Source organism: Ctenopharyngodon idella, chromosome 5 (assembly GCF_019924925.1).
Source record: "Ctenopharyngodon idella isolate HZGC_01 chromosome 5, HZGC01, whole genome shotgun sequence".
NCBI lineage: Eukaryota > Metazoa > Chordata > Actinopteri > Cypriniformes > Xenocyprididae > Ctenopharyngodon > Ctenopharyngodon idella.
In genome coordinates, this window is record NC_067224.1 from 5492114 (window position 1) to 5510048 (window position 17935).

Here is a 17935-nt window from a genome sequence, read left to right on the forward strand (position 1 = left end):
CAGTTTCAATAGAGTAGAACTGAAGAATTAGACTAATACTGTCATTCCAAAAAATAGCCTTACATAGTAGGCACTCACCAAGAAGAAGAAACTTTTATGCAAGCCAGTTGTGACTCAAGCTCATAATACTCTTTTACAAGAATCCTAACATACTGTACTGAATCGTAACAGATAATGTACAAGACCGCTGTAACACTGTACAAGAATCGTCACAGCAATTCACAACCAAAAATTGGAAAACGCCAGACCTCACACAACTGCTTTTCTGCACAGTCTCAGATGACCCAGCTGCGACTTAAACCCACAATTCTCATTTCCGAAGGCTGATGCCTCATCCATTAGGCCACTGGGCCAGGACTGCTAATGACTTAATTTGTACTGCGGCACTAGAATAATACTTTTATGCAACCCAGAAAATGACTCAAACCCATAATACTCTTTCACAAGAATCCTAACATACTGTATTGAATCGTAACAGACACTGTACAAGAATCCTCACAGCAAGTGGCAACCATAGATCAGAAGACGCAAGACTTCACACAACTGCTTTTCTGCACAGTCTCAGATGACCCAGATGGGACTTGAACCCACAATCCTCAGCTCCGAAGGCTGATGCCTTATCCATTAGGCCACTGGGCCACGACTGCAAGTCATTTAAAAGTAGGTTTTTGTTTAGCAAGATGTGGGTCAGTCGCACAATACTTAGCTCCAAAGTCTGGTCCCAGGAGTGTAATTTCGCTAGAGTAGATCTGAAGAATTAGAGTAGTACTGTCATTCCAGTACCATTTAAATTGGTACTGCTGCACTAGAATGTTACTTTCATAGCGTTACATAATATTTAAAAAATGTAGTAGTCTTGAAGAAGGTTTTTGTTCAGCAAAATGTGAGTCAGTCGCACAAAAATGAGCTCCATAGTCAGGTCCAGTGCGTGCAGTTTCAATAGAGTAGAACTGAAGAATTAGACTAGTACTGTCATTCCAAAAAATAGCCTTACATAGTAGGCACTCACCAAGAAGAAGAAACTTTTATGCAAGCCAGTTGTGACTCAAGCTCATAAGAATCCTAACATACTGGACTGAATCGTAAAGGACACTGCAACACTGTACAAGAATACTCGCAGGAGGTATCAATTACAGATGGGAGAACGCTACACCTCACACAACTGCTTCGCTGCACACTCTCAGATGACCCAGATGGGACTCGAACCCACAATCCTCAACTCCGAAGGCTGATGCCTTATCCATTAGGCCACTGGGCCACGACTGCAAGTTATTTAAAAGTAGTACTCTTGAAGAAGGTTTTTGTTGAGCAAGATGTGAGTCAGTCGCACAAAACTGAGCTCCAAAGTCAGGTCCAGTGCGTGCAGTTTCAATAGAGTAGAACTGAAGAATTAGACTAATACTGTCATTCCAAAAAATAGCCTTACATAGTAGGCACTCACCAAGAAGAAGAAACTTTTATGCAAGCCAGTTGTGACTCAAGCTCATAATACTCTTTTACAAGAATCCTAACATACTGTACTGAATCGTAACAGATAATGTACAAGACCGCTGTAACACTGTACAAGAATCGTCACAGCAATTCACAACCAAAGATCGGAAAACGCCAGACCTCACACAACTGCTTTTCTGCACAGTCTCAGATGACCCAGCTGCGACTTAAACCCACAATTCTCATTTCCGAAGGCTGATGCCTCATCCATTAGGCCACTGGGCCTTAATTTGTACTGCGGCACTAGAATATTACTTTTATGCAACCCAGATATGACTCAAACCCATAATACTCTTTCACAAGAATCCTAACATACTGTATTGAATCCTAACAGACACTGTAGAAGAATCCTCACAGCAAGTGGCAACCATAGATCGGAAGACGCAAGACTTCACACAACTGCTTTTCTGCACAGTCTCAGATGACCCAGATGGGACTCGAACCCACAATCCTCAGCTCCGAAGGCTGATGCCTTATCCATTAGGCCACTGGGCCACGACTGCAAGTCATTTAAAAGTAGGTTTTTGTTTAGCAAGATGGGTCAGTCGCACAATACTTAGCTCCAAAGTCTGGTCCCAGGAGTGTAATTTCGCTAGAGTAGATCTGAAGAATTAGAGTAGTACTGTCATTCCAGTACCATTTAAATTGGTACTGCTGCACTAGAATGTTATTTTCATAGCGTTACATAATATTTAAAAAATGTAGTAGTCTTGAAGAAGGTGGTTTTTGTTCAGCAAAATGTGAGTCAGTCGCACAAAAATGAGCTCCATAGTCAGGTCCAGTGCGTGCAGTTTCAATAGAGTAGAACTGAAGAATTAGACTAGTACTGTCATTCCAAAAAAATAGCCTTACATAGTAGGCACTCACCAAGAAGAAGAAACTTTTATGCAAGACAGTTATGACTCAAACCCATAATACTCTTTGATAAGAATCCTAACATACTGTTCTGAATCGTAACAGATACTGTACAAGACCGCTGTAAAACTGTACAAGAATCCTCATAGGAGGTATCAATTAAAGATGGGAGAAAGCTAGACCTCACACAACTGCTTTTCTGCACAGTCTCAGATGACCCAGATGGGACTCGAACCCACAATTCTCATTTCCGAAGGCTGATGCCTCATCCATTAGGCCACTGGGCCAGGACTGCTAATGACTTAATTTGTACTGCGGCACTAGAATATTACTTTTATGCAACCCAGATATGACTCAAACCCATAATACTCTTTCACAAGAATCCTAACAGACACTGTACAAGAATCCTCACAGACACTGTAGAAGAATCCTCACAGCAAGTGGCAACCATAGATTGGAAGACGCAAGACTTCACACAACTGCTTTTCTGCACAGTCTCAGATGACCCAGATGGGATTCGAACCCACAATCCTCAGCTCCGAAGGCTGATGCCTCATCCATTAGGCCACTGGGCCTTAATTTGTACTGCGGCACTAGAATATTACTTTTATGCAACCCAGATATGACTCAAACCCATAATACTCTTTCACAAGAATCCTAACATACTGTATTGAATCCTAACAGACACTGTAGAAGAATCCTCACAGCAAGTGGCAACCATAGATCGGAAGACGCAAGACTTCACACAACTGCTTTTCTGCACAGTCTCAGATGACCCAGATGGGACTCGAACCCACAATCCTCAGCTCCGAAGGCTGATGCCTTATCCATTAGGCCACTGGGCCACGACTGCAAATCATTTAAAAGTAGGTTTTTGTTTAGCAAGATGGGTCAGTCGCACAATACTTAGCTCCAAAGTCTGGTCCCAGGAGTGTAATTTCGCTAGAGTAGATCTGAAGAATTAGAGTAGTACTGTCATTCCAGTACCATTTAAATTGGTACTGCTGCACTAGAATGTTATTTTCATAGCGTTACATAATATTTAAAAAATGTAGTAGTCTTGAAGAAGGTGGTTTTTGTTCAGCAAAATGTGAGTCAGTCGCACAAAAATGAGCTCCATAGTCAGGTCCAGTGCGTGCAGTTTCAATAGAGTAGAACTGAAGAATTAGACTAGTACTGTCATTCCAAAAAAATAGCCTTACATAGTAGGCACTCACCAAGAAGAAGAAACTTTTATGCAAGACAGTTATGACTCAAACCCATAATACTCTTTGATAAGAATCCTAACATACTGTTCTGAATCGTAACAGATACTGTACAAGACCGCTGTAAAACTGTACAAGAATCCTCATAGGAGGTATCAATTAAAGATGGGAGAAAGCTAGACCTCACACAACTGCTTTTCTGCACAGTCTCAGATGACCCAGATGGGACTCGAACCCACAATTCTCATTTCCGAAGGCTGATGCCTCATCCATTAGGCCACTGGGCCAGGACTGCTAATGACTTAATTTGTACTGCGGCACTAGAATATTACTTTTATGCAACCCAGATATGACTCAAACCCATAATACTCTTTCACAAGAATCCTAACAGACACTGTACAAGAATCCTCACAGACACTGTAGAAGAATCCTCACAGCAAGTGGCAACCATAGATCGGAAGACGCAAGACTTCACACAACTGCTTTTCTGCACAGTCTCAGATGACCCAGATGGGACTCGAACCCACAATCCTCAGCTCCGAAGGCTGATGCCTTATCCATTAGGCCACTGGGCCACGACTGCAAGTCATTTAAAAGTAGGTTTTTGTTTAGCAAGATGTGGGTCAGTCGCACAATACTTAGCTCCAAAGTCTGGTCCCAGGAGTGTAATTTCGCTAGAGTAGATCTGAAGAATTAGAGTAGTACTGTCATTCCAGTACCATTTAAATTGGTACTGCTGCACTAGAATGTTACTTTCATAGCGTTACATAATATTTAAAAAATGTAGTAGTCTTGAAGAAGGTGGTTTTTGTTCAGCAAAATGTGAGTCAGTCGCACAAAAATGAGCTCCATAGTCAGGTCCAGTGCGTGCAGTTTCAATAGAGTAGAACTGAAGAATTAGACTAGTACTGTCATTCCAAAAAAATAGCCTTACATAGTAGGCACTCACCAAGAAGAAGAAACTTTTATGCAAGACAGTTATGACTCAAACCCATAATACTCTTTGATAAGAATCCTAACATACTGTTCTGAATCGTAACAGATACTGTACAAGACCGCTGTAAAACTGTACAAGAATCCTCATAGGAGGTATCAATTAAAGATGGGAGAAAGCTAGACCTCACACAACTGCTTTTCTGCACAGTCTCAGATGACCCAGATGGGACTCGAACCCACAATCCTCAGCTCCGAAGGCTGATGCCTTATCCATTAGGCCACTGGGCCACGACTGCAAGTCATTTAAAAGTAGTACTCTTGAAGAAGGTTTTTGTTGAGCAAGATGTGAGTCAGTCGCACAAAACTGAGCTCCAAAGTCAGGTCCAGTGCGTGCAGTTTCAATAGAGTAGAACTGAAGAATTAGACTAATACTGTCATTCCAAAAAATAGCCTTACATAGTAGGCACTCACCAAGAAGAAGAAACTTTTATGCAAGCCAGTTATGACTCAAGCTCATAATACTCTTTTACAAGAATCCTAACATACTGTACTGAATCGTAACAGATAATGTACAAGACCGCTGTAACACTGTACAAGAATCGTCACAGCAATTCACAACCAAAGATCGGAAAACGCCAGACCTCACACAACTGCTTTTCTGCACAGTCTCAGATGACCCAGCTGCGACTTAAACCCACAATTCTCATTTCCGAAGGCTGATGCCTCATCCATTAGGCCACTGGGCCAGGACTGCTATTGACTTAATTTGTACTGCGGCACTAGAATATTACTTTTATGCAACCCAGATATGACTCAAACCCATAATACTCTTTCACAAGAATCCTAACATACTGTATTGAATCCTAACAGACACTGTAGAAGAATCCTCACAGCAAGTGGCAACCATAGATCGGAAGACGCAAGACTTCACACAACTGCTTTTCTGCACAGTCTCAGATGACCCAGATGGGACTCGAACCCACAATCCTCAGCTCCGAAGGCTGATGCCTTATCCATTAGGCCACTGGGCCACGACTGCAAGTCATTTAAAAGTAGGTTTTTGTTTAGCAAGATGTGGGTCAGTCGCACAATACTTAGCTCCAAAGTCTGGTCCCAGGAGTGTAATTTCGCTAGAGTAGATCTGAAGAATTAGAGTAGTACTGTCATTCCAGTACCATTTAAATTGGTACTGCTGCACTAGAATGTTACTTTCATAGCGTTACATAATATTTTAAAAATGTAGTAGTCTTGAAGAAGGTGGTTTTTGTTCAGCAAAATGTGAGTCAGTCGCACAAAAATGAGCTCCATAGTCAGGTCCAGTGCGTGCAGTTTCAATAGAGTAGAACTGAAGAATTAGACTAGTACTGTCATTCCAAAAAAATAGCCTTACATAGTAGGCACTCACCAAGAAGAAGAAACTTTTATGCAAGACAGTTATGACTCAAACCCATAATACTCTTTGATAAGAATCCTAACATACTGTTCTGAATCGTAACAGATACTGTACAAGACCGCTGTAACACTGTACAAGAATCCTCACAGGAGGTATCAATTAAAGATGGGAGAAAGCTAGACCTCACACAACTGCTTTTCTGCACAGTCTCAGATGACCCAGATGGGACTCGAACCCACAATTCTCATTTCCGAAGGCTGATGCCTCATCCATTAGGCCACTGGGCCAGGACTGCTAATGACTTAATTTGTACTGCGGCACTAGAATATTACTTTTATGCAACCCAGATATGACTCAAACCCATAATACTCTTTCACAAGAATCCTAACAGACACTGTACAAGAATCCTCACAGACACTGTAGAAGAATCCTCACAGCAAGTGGCAACCATAGATCAGAAGACGCAAGACTTCACAGAACTGCTTTTCTGCACAGTCTCAGATGACCCAGATGGGACTCGAACCCACAATCCTCAGCTCCGAAGGCTGATGCCTTATCCATTAGGCCACTGGGCCACGACTGCAAGTCATTTAAAAGTAGGTTTTTGTTGAGCAAGATGTGAGTCAGTCGCACAAAACTGAGCTCCAAAGTCAGGTCCAGTGCGTGCAGTTTCAATAGAGTAGAACTGAAGAATTAGACTAATACTGTCATTCCAAAAAATAGCCTTACATAGTAGGCACTCACCAAGAAGAAGAAACTTTTATGCAAGCCAGTTATGACTCAAGCTCATAATACTCTTTTACAAGAATCCTAACATACTGTACTGAATCGTAACAGATAATGTACAAGACCGCTGTAACACTGTACAAGAATCGTCACAGCAATTCACAACCAAAGATCGGAAAACGCCAGACCTCACACAACTGCTTTTCTGCACAGTCTCAGATGACCCAGCTGCGACTTAAACCCACAATTCTCATTTCCGAAGGCTGATGCCTCATCCATTAGGCCACTGGGCCAGGACTGCTAATGACTTAATTTGTACTGCGGCACTAGAATATTACTTTTATGCAACCCAGATATGACTCAAACCCATAATACTCTTTCACAAGAATCCTAACAGACACTGTACAAGAATCCTCACAGCAAGTGGCAACCATAGATCGGAAGACGCAAGACTTCACACAACTGCTTTTCTGCACAGTCTCAGATGACCCAGATGGGACTCGAACCCACAATCCTCAGCTCCGAAGGCTGATGCCTTATCCATTAGGCCACTGGGCCACGACTGCAAGTCATTTAAAAGTAGGTTTTTGTTTAGCAAGATGTGGGTCAGTCGCACAATACTTAGCTCCAAAGTCTGGTCCCAGGAGTGTAATTTCGCTAGAGTAGATCTGAAGAATTAGAGTAGTACTGTCATTCCAGTACCATTTAAATTGGTACTGCTGCACTAGAATGTTACTTTCATAGCGTTACATAATATTTTAAAAATGTAGTAGTCTTGAAGAAGGTGGTTTTTGTTCAGCAAAATGTGAGTCAGTCGCACAAAAATGAGCTCCATAGTCAGGTCCAGTGCGTGCAGTTTCAATAGAGTAGAACTGAAGAATTAGACTAGTACTGTCATTCCAAAAAAATAGCCTTACATAGTAGGCACTCACCAAGAAGAAGAAACTTTTATGCAAGACAGTTATGACTCAAACCCATAATACTCTTTGATAAGAATCCTAACATACTGTTCTGAATCGTAACAGATACTGTACAAGACCGCTGTAAAACTGTACAAGAATCCTCATAGGAGGTATCAATTAAAGATGGGAGAAAGCTAGACCTCACACAACTGCTTTTCTGCACAGTCTCAGATGACCCAGATGGGACTCGAACCCACAATCCTCAGCTCCGAAGGCTGATGCCTTATCCATTAGGCCACTGGGCCACGACTGCAAGTCATTTAAAAGTAGTACTCTTGAAGAAGGTTTTTGTTGAGCAAGATGTGAGTCAGTCGCACAAAACTGAGCTCCAAAGTCAGGTCCAGTGCGTGCAGTTTCAATAGAGTAGAACTGAAGAATTAGACTAATACTGTCATTCCAAAAAATAGCCTTACATAGTAGGCACTCACCAAGAAGAAGAAACTTTTATGCAAGCCAGTTATGACTCAAGCTCATAATACTCTTTTACAAGAATCCTAACATACTGTACTGAATCGTAACAGATAATGTACAAGACCGCTGTAACACTGTACAAGAATCGTCACAGCAATTCACAACCAAAGATCGGAAAACGCCAGACCTCACACAACTGCTTTTCTGCACAGTCTCAGATGACCCAGCTGCGACTTAAACCCACAATTCTCATTTCCGAAGGCTGATGCCTCATCCATTAGGCCACTGGGCCAGGACTGCTAATGACTTAATTTGTACTGCGGCACTAGAATATTACTTTTATGCAACCCAGATATGACTCAAACCCATAATACTCTTTCACAAGAATCCTAACATACTGTATTGAATCCTAACAGACACTGTACAAGAATCCTCACAGCAAGTGGCAACCATAGATCGGAAGACGCAAGACTTCACACAACTGCTTTTCTGCACAGTCTCAGATGACCCAGATGGGACTCGAACCCACAATCCTCAGCTCCGAAGGCTGATGCCTTATCCATTAGGCCACTGGGCCACGACTGCAAGTCATTTAAAAGTAGGTTTTTGTTTAGCAAGATGTGGGTCAGTCGCACAATACTTAGCTCCAAAGTCTGGTCCCAGGAGTGTAATTTCGCTAGAGTAGATCTGAAGAATTAGAGTAGTACTGTCATTCCAGTACCATTTAAATTGGTACTGCTGCACTAGAATGTTACTTTCATAGCGTTACATAATATTTTAAAAATGTAGTAGTCTTGAAGAAGGTGGTTTTTGTTCAGCAAAATGTGAGTCAGTCGCACAAAAATGAGCTCCATAGTCAGGTCCAGTGCGTGCAGTTTCAATAGAGTAGAACTGAAGAATTAGACTAGTACTGTCATTCCAAAAAAATAGCCTTACATAGTAGGCACTCACCAAGAAGAAGAAACTTTTATGCAAGACAGTTATGACTCAAACCCATAATACTCTTTGATAAGAATCCTAACATACTGTTCTGAATCGTAACAGATACTGTACAAGACCGCTGTAAAACTGTACAAGAATCCTCATAGGAGGTATCAATTAAAGATGGGAGAAAGCTAGACCTCACACAACTGCTTTTCTGCACAGTCTCAGATGACCCAGATGGGACTCGAACCCACAATCCTCAGCTCCGAAGGCTGATGCCTTATCCATTAGGCCACTGGGCCACGACTGCAAGTCATTTAAAAGTAGTACTCTTGAAGAAGGTTTTTGTTGAGCAAGATGTGAGTCAGTCGCACAAAACTGAGCTCCAAAGTCAGGTCCAGTGCGTGCAGTTTCAATAGAGTAGAACTGAAGAATTAGACTAATACTGTCATTCCAAAAAATAGCCTTACATAGTAGGCACTCACCAAGAAGAAGAAACTTTTATGCAAGCCAGTTATGACTCAAGCTCATAATACTCTTTTACAAGAATCCTAACATACTGTACTGAATCGTAACAGATAATGTACAAGACCGCTGTAACACTGTACAAGAATCGTCACAGCAATTCACAACCAAAGATCGGAAAACGCCAGACCTCACACAACTGCTTTTCTGCACAGTCTCAGATGACCCAGCTGCGACTTAAACCCACAATTCTCATTTCCGAAGGCTGATGCCTCATCCATTAGGCCACTGGGCCAGGACTGCTAATGACTTAATTTGTACTGCGGCACTAGAATATTACTTTTATGCAACCCAGATATGACTCAAACCCATAATACTCTTTCACAAGAATCCTACATACTGTATTGAATCCTAACTGTACAAGAATCCTCACAGCAAGTGGCAACCATAGATCGGAAGACGCAAGACTTCACACAACTGCTTTTCTGCACAGTCTCAGATGACCCAGATGGGACTCGAACCCACAATCCTCAGCTCCGAAGGCTGATGCCTTATCCATTAGGCCACTGGGCCACGACTGCAAGTCATTTAAAAGTAGGTTTTTGTTTAGCAAGATGTGGGTCAGTCGCACAATACTTAGCTCCAAAGTCTGGTCCCAGGAGTGTAATTTCGCTAGAGTAGATCTGAAGAATTAGAGTAGTACTGTCATTCCAGTACCATTTAAATTGGTACTGCTGCACTAGAATGTTACTTTCATAGCGTTACATAATATTTTAAAAATGTAGTAGTCTTGAAGAAGGTGGTTTTTGTTCAGCAAAATGTGAGTCAGTCGCACAAAAATGAGCTCCATAGTCAGGTCCAGTGCGTGCAGTTTCAATAGAGTAGAACTGAAGAATTAGACTAGTACTGTCATTCCAAAAAAATAGCCTTACATAGTAGGCACTCACCAAGAAGAAGAAACTTTTATGCAAGACAGTTATGACTCAAACCCATAATACTCTTTGATAAGAATCCTAACATACTGTTCTGAATCGTAACAGATACTGTACAAGACCGCTGTAAAACTGTACAAGAATCCTCACAGGAGGTATCAATTAAAGATGGGAGAAAGCTAGACCTCACACAACTGCTTTTCTGCACAGTCTCAGATGACCCAGATGGGACTCGAACCCACAATTCTCATTTCCGAAGGCTGATGCCTCATCCATTAGGCCACTGGGCCAGGACTGCTAATGACTTAATTTGTACTGCGGCACTAGAATATTACTTTTATGCAACCCAGATATGACTCAAACCCATAATACTCTTTCACAAGAATCCTAACAGACACTGTACAAGAATACAAGAATCCTCATAGGAGGTATCAATTAAAGATGGGAGAAAGCTAGACCTCACACAACTGCTTTTCTGCACAGTCTCAGATGACCCAGATGGGACTCGAACCCACAATCCTCAGCTCCGAAGGCTGATGCCTTATCCATTAGGCCACTGGGCCACGACTGCAAGTCATTTAAAAGTAGTACTCTTGAAGAAGGTTTTTGTTGAGCAAGATGTGAGTCAGTCGCACAAAACTGAGCTCCAAAGTCAGGTCCAGTGCGTGCAGTTTCAATAGAGTAGAACTGAAGAATTAGACTAATACTGTCATTCCAAAAAATAGCCTTACATAGTAGGCACTCACCAAGAAGAAGAAACTTTTATGCAAGCCAGTTATGACTCAAGCTCATAATACTCTTTTACAAGAATCCTAACATACTGTACTGAATCGTAACAGATAATGTACAAGACCGCTGTAACACTGTACAAGAATCGTCACAGCAATTCACAACCAAAGATCGGAAAACGCCAGACCTCACACAACTGCTTTTCTGCACAGTCTCAGATGACCCAGCTGCGACTTAAACCCACAATTCTCATTTCCGAAGGCTGATGCCTCATCCATTAGGCCACTGGGCCAGGACTGCTAATGACTTAATTTGTACTGCGGCACTAGAATATTACTTTTATGCAACCCAGATATGACTCAAACCCATAATACTCTTTCACAAGAATCCTAACAGACACTGTAGAAGAATCCTCACAGCAAGTGGCAACCATAGATCGGAAGACGCAAGACTTCACACAACTGCTTTTCTGCACAGTCTCAGATGACCCAGATGGGACTCGAACCCACAATCCTCAGCTCCGAAGGCTGATGCCTTATCCATTAGGCCACTGGGCCACGACTGCAAGTCATTTAAAAGTAGGTTTTTGTTTAGCAAGATGTGGGTCAGTCGCACAATACTTAGCTCCAAAGTCTGGTCCCAGGAGTGTAATTTCGCTAGAGTAGATCTGAAGAATTAGAGTAGTACTGTCATTCCAGTACCATTTAAATTGGTACTGCTGCACTAGAATGTTACTTTCATAGCGCTACATAATATTTAAAAAATGTAGTAGTCTTGAAGAAGGTGGTTTTTGTTCAGCAAAATGTGAGTCAGTCGCACAAAAATGAGCTCCATAGTCAGGTCCAGTGCGTGCAGTTTCAATAGAGTAGAACTGAAGAATTAGACTAGTACTGTCATTCCAAAAAAATAGCCTTACATAGTAGGCACTCACCAAGAAGAAGAAACTTTTATGCAAGACAGTTATGACTCAAACCCATAATACTCTTTGATAAGAATCCTAACATACTGTTCTGAATCGTAACAGATACTGTACAAGACCGCTGTAAAACTGTACAAGAATCCTCATAGGAGGTATCAATTAATATAGCATTACATAGTAGGCAGTCACCAAGAAGAAGAAACTTTTATGCAAGCTAGTTATGACTCAAACCCATAATACTCTTTTACAAGAATCCTAACAGACTGTACTGAATTGTAACAGATACTAGTGAATACATAGTAGGCACTCACCAAGAAGAAGAAACTTTTATGCAAGCCAGTTATGACTCAAACCCATAATACTCTTTTCCAAGAATCCTAACATACTGGACTGAATCGTAACGGACACTGCAACACTGTACACGAATACTCACAGGAGGTATCAATTACAGATGGGAGAACGCTAGACCTCACACAACTGCTTTTCTGCACAGTCTCAGATGACCCAGATGGGACTCGAACCCACAATTCTCATTTCCGAAGGCTGATGCCTCATCCATTAGGCCACTGGGCCAGGACTGCTAATGACTTAATTTGTACTGCGGCACTAAAATATTACTTTTATGCAACCCAGATATGACTCAAACCCATAATACTCTTTCACAAGAATCCTAACAGACACTGTACAAGAGTCCTCACAGCAAGTGGCAACCATAGATCGGAAGACGCAAGACTTCACACAACTGCTTTTCTGCACAGTCTCAGATGACCCAGATGGGACTCGAACCCACAATCCTCAGCTCCGAAGGCTGATGCCTTATCCATTAGGCCACTGGGCCACGACTGCAAGTCATTTAAAAGTAGGTTTTTGTTTAGCAAGATGTGGGTCAGTCGCACAATACTTAGCTCCAAAGTCTGGTCCCAGGAGTGTAATTTCGCTAGAGTAGATCTGAAGAATTAGAGTAGTACTGTCATTCCAGTACCATTTAAATTGGTACTGCTGCACTAGAATGTTACTTTCATAGCGTTACATAATATTTAAAAAATGTAGTAGTCTTGAAGAAGGTGGTTTTTGTTCAGCAAAATGTGAGTCAGTCGCACAAAAATGAGCTCCATAGTCAGGTCCAGTGCGTGCAGTTTCAATAGAGTAGAACTGAAGAATTAGACTAGTACTGTCATTCCAAAAAAATAGCCTTACATAGTAGGCACTCACCAAGAAGAAGAAACTTTTATGCAAGACAGTTATGACTCAAACCCATAATACTCTTTGATAAGAATCCTAACATACTGTTCTGAATCGTAACAGATACTGTACAAGACCGCTGTAAAACTGTACAAGAATCCTCATAGGAGGTATCAATTAAAGATGGGAGAAAGCTAGACCTCACACAACTGCTTTTCTGCACAGTCTCAGATGACCCAGATGGGACTCGAACCCACAATCCTCAGCTCCGAAGGCTGATGCCTTATCCATTAGGCCACTGGGCCACGACTGCAAGTCATTTAAAAGTAGTACTCTTGAAGAAGGTTTTTGTTGAGCAAGATGTGAGTCAGTCGCACAAAACTGAGCTCCAAAGTCAGGTCCAGTGCGTGCAGTTTCAATAGAGTAGAACTGAAGAATTAGACTAATACTGTCATTCCAAAAAATAGCCTTACATAGTAGGCACTCACCAAGAAGAAGAAACTTTTATGCAAGCCAGTTATGACTCAAGCTCATAATACTCTTTTACAAGAATCCTAACATACTGTACTGAATCGTAACAGATAATGTACAAGACCGCTGTAACACTGTACAAGAATCGTCACAGCAATTCACAACCAAAGATCGGAAAACGCCAGACCTCACACAACTGCTTTTCTGCACAGTCTCAGATGACCCAGATGGGACTCGAACCCACAATCCTCAGCTCCGAAGGCTGATGCCTTATCCATTAGGCCACTGGGCCACGACTGCAAGTCATTTAAAAGTAGGTTTTTGTTTAGCAAGATGTGGGTCAGTCGCACAATACTTAGCTCCAAAGTCTGGTCCCAGGAGTGTAATTTCGCTAGAGTAGATCTGAAGAATTAGAGTAGTACTGTCATTCCAGTACCATTTAAACTGGTACTGCTGCACTAGAATGTTACTTTCATAGCGTTACATAATATTTTAAAAATGTAGTAGTCTTGAAGAAGGTTTTTGTTCAGCAAAATGTGAGTCAGTCGCACAAAAATTAGCTCCATAGTCAGGTCCAGTGCGTGCAGTTTCAATAGAGTAGAACTGAAGAATTAGACTAGTACTGTCATTCCAAAAAAATAGCCTTACATAGTAGGCACTCACCAAGAAGAAGAAACTTTTATGCAAGACAGTTATGACTCAAACCCATAATACTCTTTGATAAGAATCCTAACATACTGTTCTGAATCGTAACAGATACTGTACAAGACCGCTGTAACACTGTACAAGAATCCTCACAGGAGGTATCAATTAAAGATGGGAGAAAGCTAGACCTCACACAACTGCTTTTCTGCACAGTCTCAGATGACCCAGATGGGACTCGAACCCACAATCCTCAGCTCCGAAGGCTTATGCCTTATCCATTAGGCCACTGGACCACGACAACGAGTTATTTAAATTGGTACTGCTGCACTAGAATTTTACTTTCATAGCGTTACATAATATTTTAAAAATGTAGTCTTGAAGAAGGTTTTTGTTGAGCATACTTAGCTTAGCTCCAAAGTCAGGTCCCATGCGTGCAAATTCACTAGAGTAGATCTGAAGAATTAGACTAGTACTGTCATTCCAAAAATATAGCATTACATAGTAGGCAGTCACCAAGAAGAAGAAACTTTTATGCAAGCTAGTTATGACTCAAACCCATAATACTCTTTTACAAGAATCCTAACAGACTGTACTGAATTGTAACAGATACTAGTGAATACATAGTAGGCACTCACCAAGAAGAAGAAACTTTTATGCAAGCCAGTTATGACTCAAACCCATAATACTCTTTTCCAAGAATCCTAACATACTGGACTGAATCGTAACGGACACTGCAACACTGTACACGAATACTCACAGGAGGTATCAATTACAGATGGGAGAACGCTAGACCTCACACAACTGCTTTTCTGCACAGTCTCAGATGACCCAGATGGGACTCGAACCCACAATCCTCAGCTCCGAAGGCTGATGCCTTATCCATTAGGCCACTGGGCCACGACTGCAAGTCATTTAAAAGTAGTACTCTTGAAGAAGGTTTTTGTTGAGCAAGATGTGAGTCAGTCGCACAAAACTGAGCTCCAAAGTCAGGTCCAGTGCGTGCAGTTTCAATAGAGTAGAACTGAAGAATTAGACTAATACTGTCATTCCAAAAAATAGCCTTACATAGTAGGCACTCACCAAGAAGAAGAAACTTTTATGCAAGCCAGTTATGACTCAAGCTCATAATACTCTTTTACAAGAATCCTAACATACTGTACTGAATCGTAACAGATAATGTACAAGACCGCTGTAACACTGTACAAGAATCGTCACAGCAATTCACAACCAAAGATCGGAAAACGCCAGACCTCACACAACTGCTTTTCTGCACAGTCTCAGATGACCCAGCTGCGACTTAAACCCACAATTCTCATTTCCGAAGGCTGATGCCTCATCCATTAGGCCACTGGGCCAGGACTGCTAATGACTTAATTTGTACTGCGGCACTAGAATATTACTTTTATGCAACCCAGATATGACTCAAAACCGTAATACTCTTTCACAAGAATCCTAACATACTGTATTGAATCCTAACAGACACTGTACAAGAATCCTCACAGCAAGTGGCAACCATAGATCGGAAGACGCAAGACTTCACACAACTGCTTTTCTGCACAGTCTCAGATGACCCAGATGGGACTCGAACCCACAATCCTCAGCTCCGAAGGCTGATGCCTTATCCATTAGGCCACTGGGCCACGACTGCAAGTCATTTAAAAGTAGGTTTTTGTTTAGCAAGATGTGGGTCAGTCGCACAATACTTAGCTCCAAAGTCTGGTCCCAGGAGTGTAATTTCGCTAGAGTAGATCTGAAGAATTAGAGTAGTACTGTCATTCCAGTACCATTTAAACTGGTACTGCTGCACTAGAATGTTACTTTCATAGCGTTACATAATATTTTAAAAATGTAGTAGTCTTGAAGAAGGTTTTTGTTCAGCAAAATGTGAGTCAGTCGCACAAAAATGAGCTCCATAGTCAGGTCCAGTGCGTGCAGTTTCAATAGAGTAGAACTGAAGAATTAGACTAGTACTGTCATTCCAAAAAAATAGCCTTACATAGTAGGCACTCACTAAGAAGAAGAAACTTTTATGCAAGACAGTTATGACTCAAACCCATAATACTCTTTGATAAGAATCCTAACATACTGTTCTGAATCGTAACAGATACTGTACAAGACCGCTGTAAAACTGTACAAGAATCCGTACAAGAAACGCCAGACCTCACACAACTGCTTTTCTGCACAGTCTCAGATGACCCAGCTGCGACTTAAACCCACAATTCTCATCTCTGAAGGCTGGTGCCTCATCCATTGGGCCACTGGGCCAGGACTGCTAATGACTTAATTTGTACTGCAGCACTAGAATATTACTTTTATGCAACCCAGATATGACTCAAACCCATAATACTCTTTCACAAGAATCCTAACATACTGTATTGAATCATAACAGATAATGTACAAGACCGCTGTAACACTGTACAAGAATCCTCACAGCAAGTGGCAACCATAGATCGGAAGACGCAAGACTTCACACAACTGCTTTTCTGCACAGTCTCAGATGACCCAGATGGAACTCAAACCCACAATCCTCAGCTCCGAAGGCTGATGCCTTATCCATTAGGCCACGACTGCAAGTTATTTAAATTGGTACTGCTGCACAAGAATATTACTTTCATAGCATTACATAATTTTTTAAAAATGTAGGACTACTGAAGAAAGTTTTTGGTGGCCAAGATGTGAGTCAATCGCACAATACTTAGCTCCAAAGTCAGGTCCCGTGCGTGCAAATTCACTAGAATAGATCTGAAGAATTAGACTAGTACTGTCATTCCAAAAAAATAGCATTACATAGTAGGCACTCACCAAGAAGAAGAAGCTTTTGTGCAACCCATTTATAACTCAAACCCATAATACTCTTTTACAAGAATCCTAACATACTGTTCTGAATCGTAACAGATACTGTACAAGACCGCTGTAACACTGTACAAGAATCCTCACAGGAGGTATCAATTAAAGATGGGAGAAAGCTAGACCTCACACAACTGCTTTTCTGCACAGTCTCAGATGACCCAGATGGGACTCGAACCCACAATCCTCAGCTCCGAAGGCTGATGCCTTATCCATTAGGCCACTGGACCACGACAACGAGTTATTTAAATTGGTACTGCTGCACTAGAATTTTACTTTCATAGCGTTACATAATATTTTAAAAATGTAGTCTTGAAGAAGGTTTTTGTTGAGCATACTTGGCTTAGCTCCAAAGTCAGGTCCCATGCGTGGAAATTCACTAGAGTAGATCTGAAGAATTAGACTAGTACTGTCATTCCAAAAATATAGCATTACATAGTAGGCAGTCACCAAGAAGAAGAAACTTTTATGCAAGCCAGTTATGACTCAAGCTCATAATACTCTTTTACAAGAATCCTAACATACTGTACTGAATCGTAACAGATAATGTACAAGACCGCTGTAACACTGTACAAGAATCGTCACAGCAATTCACAACCAAAGATCGGAAAACGCCAGACCTCACACAACTGCTTTTCTGCACAGTCTCAGATGACCCAGATGGGACTCAAACCCACAATCCTCAGCTCTGAAGGCTGATGCCTTATCCATTAGGCCACTGGGCCACGACTGCAAGTTATTTAAAAGTAGTACTCTTGAAGAAGGTTTTTGATGAGCAAGCTGTGAGTCAATCGCATAAGGTTTTTGTTCAGCAAGATGTGGGTCAGTCGCACAATACTTAG

General features: G+C 41.6%; 22 non-coding genes across 22 annotated transcripts; all 22 read right to left on the minus strand.

Moving 5' to 3' along the window:
* Positions 1 to 566: 566 nt before the first annotated feature.
* Positions 567 to 639, minus strand: trnar-ucg (transfer RNA arginine (anticodon UCG)). Its single transcript has one exon. It is a non-coding gene; the product is annotated as a tRNA-Arg (tRNA).
* A 546-nt stretch (positions 640 to 1185) lies between these two features.
* trnar-ucg (transfer RNA arginine (anticodon UCG)) lies at positions 1186 to 1258 on the minus strand. Its single transcript has one exon. It is a non-coding gene; the product is annotated as a tRNA-Arg (tRNA).
* A 655-nt stretch (positions 1259 to 1913) lies between these two features.
* Positions 1914 to 1986, minus strand: trnar-ucg (transfer RNA arginine (anticodon UCG)). The gene has a single exon. It is a non-coding gene; the product is annotated as a tRNA-Arg (tRNA).
* An 862-nt stretch (positions 1987 to 2848) lies between these two features.
* trnar-ucg (transfer RNA arginine (anticodon UCG)) lies at positions 2849 to 2921 on the minus strand. Its single transcript has one exon. It is a non-coding gene; the product is annotated as a tRNA-Arg (tRNA).
* Positions 2922 to 3118: 197 nt separating this feature from the next.
* Positions 3119 to 3191, minus strand: trnar-ucg (transfer RNA arginine (anticodon UCG)). The gene has a single exon. It is a non-coding gene; the product is annotated as a tRNA-Arg (tRNA).
* Positions 3192 to 4053: 862 nt separating this feature from the next.
* trnar-ucg (transfer RNA arginine (anticodon UCG)) lies at positions 4054 to 4126 on the minus strand. The gene has a single exon. It is a non-coding gene; the product is annotated as a tRNA-Arg (tRNA).
* Positions 4127 to 4702: 576 nt separating this feature from the next.
* Positions 4703 to 4775, minus strand: trnar-ucg (transfer RNA arginine (anticodon UCG)). Its single transcript has one exon. It is a non-coding gene; the product is annotated as a tRNA-Arg (tRNA).
* A 670-nt stretch (positions 4776 to 5445) lies between these two features.
* Positions 5446 to 5518, minus strand: trnar-ucg (transfer RNA arginine (anticodon UCG)). Its single transcript has one exon. It is a non-coding gene; the product is annotated as a tRNA-Arg (tRNA).
* An 864-nt stretch (positions 5519 to 6382) lies between these two features.
* On the minus strand, positions 6383 to 6455 carry trnar-ucg (transfer RNA arginine (anticodon UCG)). Its single transcript has one exon. It is a non-coding gene; the product is annotated as a tRNA-Arg (tRNA).
* A 636-nt stretch (positions 6456 to 7091) lies between these two features.
* trnar-ucg (transfer RNA arginine (anticodon UCG)) lies at positions 7092 to 7164 on the minus strand. The gene has a single exon. It is a non-coding gene; the product is annotated as a tRNA-Arg (tRNA).
* A 576-nt stretch (positions 7165 to 7740) lies between these two features.
* Positions 7741 to 7813, minus strand: trnar-ucg (transfer RNA arginine (anticodon UCG)). Its single transcript has one exon. It is a non-coding gene; the product is annotated as a tRNA-Arg (tRNA).
* Positions 7814 to 8483: 670 nt separating this feature from the next.
* trnar-ucg (transfer RNA arginine (anticodon UCG)) lies at positions 8484 to 8556 on the minus strand. Its single transcript has one exon. It is a non-coding gene; the product is annotated as a tRNA-Arg (tRNA).
* A 576-nt stretch (positions 8557 to 9132) lies between these two features.
* Positions 9133 to 9205, minus strand: trnar-ucg (transfer RNA arginine (anticodon UCG)). Its single transcript has one exon. It is a non-coding gene; the product is annotated as a tRNA-Arg (tRNA).
* A 663-nt stretch (positions 9206 to 9868) lies between these two features.
* Positions 9869 to 9941, minus strand: trnar-ucg (transfer RNA arginine (anticodon UCG)). The gene has a single exon. It is a non-coding gene; the product is annotated as a tRNA-Arg (tRNA).
* Positions 9942 to 10790: 849 nt separating this feature from the next.
* On the minus strand, positions 10791 to 10863 carry trnar-ucg (transfer RNA arginine (anticodon UCG)). Its single transcript has one exon. It is a non-coding gene; the product is annotated as a tRNA-Arg (tRNA).
* A 650-nt stretch (positions 10864 to 11513) lies between these two features.
* trnar-ucg (transfer RNA arginine (anticodon UCG)) lies at positions 11514 to 11586 on the minus strand. The gene has a single exon. It is a non-coding gene; the product is annotated as a tRNA-Arg (tRNA).
* Positions 11587 to 12713: 1127 nt separating this feature from the next.
* Positions 12714 to 12786, minus strand: trnar-ucg (transfer RNA arginine (anticodon UCG)). The gene has a single exon. It is a non-coding gene; the product is annotated as a tRNA-Arg (tRNA).
* Positions 12787 to 13362: 576 nt separating this feature from the next.
* On the minus strand, positions 13363 to 13435 carry trnar-ucg (transfer RNA arginine (anticodon UCG)). The gene has a single exon. It is a non-coding gene; the product is annotated as a tRNA-Arg (tRNA).
* A 385-nt stretch (positions 13436 to 13820) lies between these two features.
* Positions 13821 to 13893, minus strand: trnar-ucg (transfer RNA arginine (anticodon UCG)). Its single transcript has one exon. It is a non-coding gene; the product is annotated as a tRNA-Arg (tRNA).
* Positions 13894 to 15070: 1177 nt separating this feature from the next.
* On the minus strand, positions 15071 to 15143 carry trnar-ucg (transfer RNA arginine (anticodon UCG)). Its single transcript has one exon. It is a non-coding gene; the product is annotated as a tRNA-Arg (tRNA).
* Positions 15144 to 15813: 670 nt separating this feature from the next.
* Positions 15814 to 15886, minus strand: trnar-ucg (transfer RNA arginine (anticodon UCG)). The gene has a single exon. It is a non-coding gene; the product is annotated as a tRNA-Arg (tRNA).
* A 1364-nt stretch (positions 15887 to 17250) lies between these two features.
* On the minus strand, positions 17251 to 17323 carry trnar-ucg (transfer RNA arginine (anticodon UCG)). Its single transcript has one exon. It is a non-coding gene; the product is annotated as a tRNA-Arg (tRNA).
* Between the last annotated feature and the right edge of the window lie 612 nt (positions 17324 to 17935).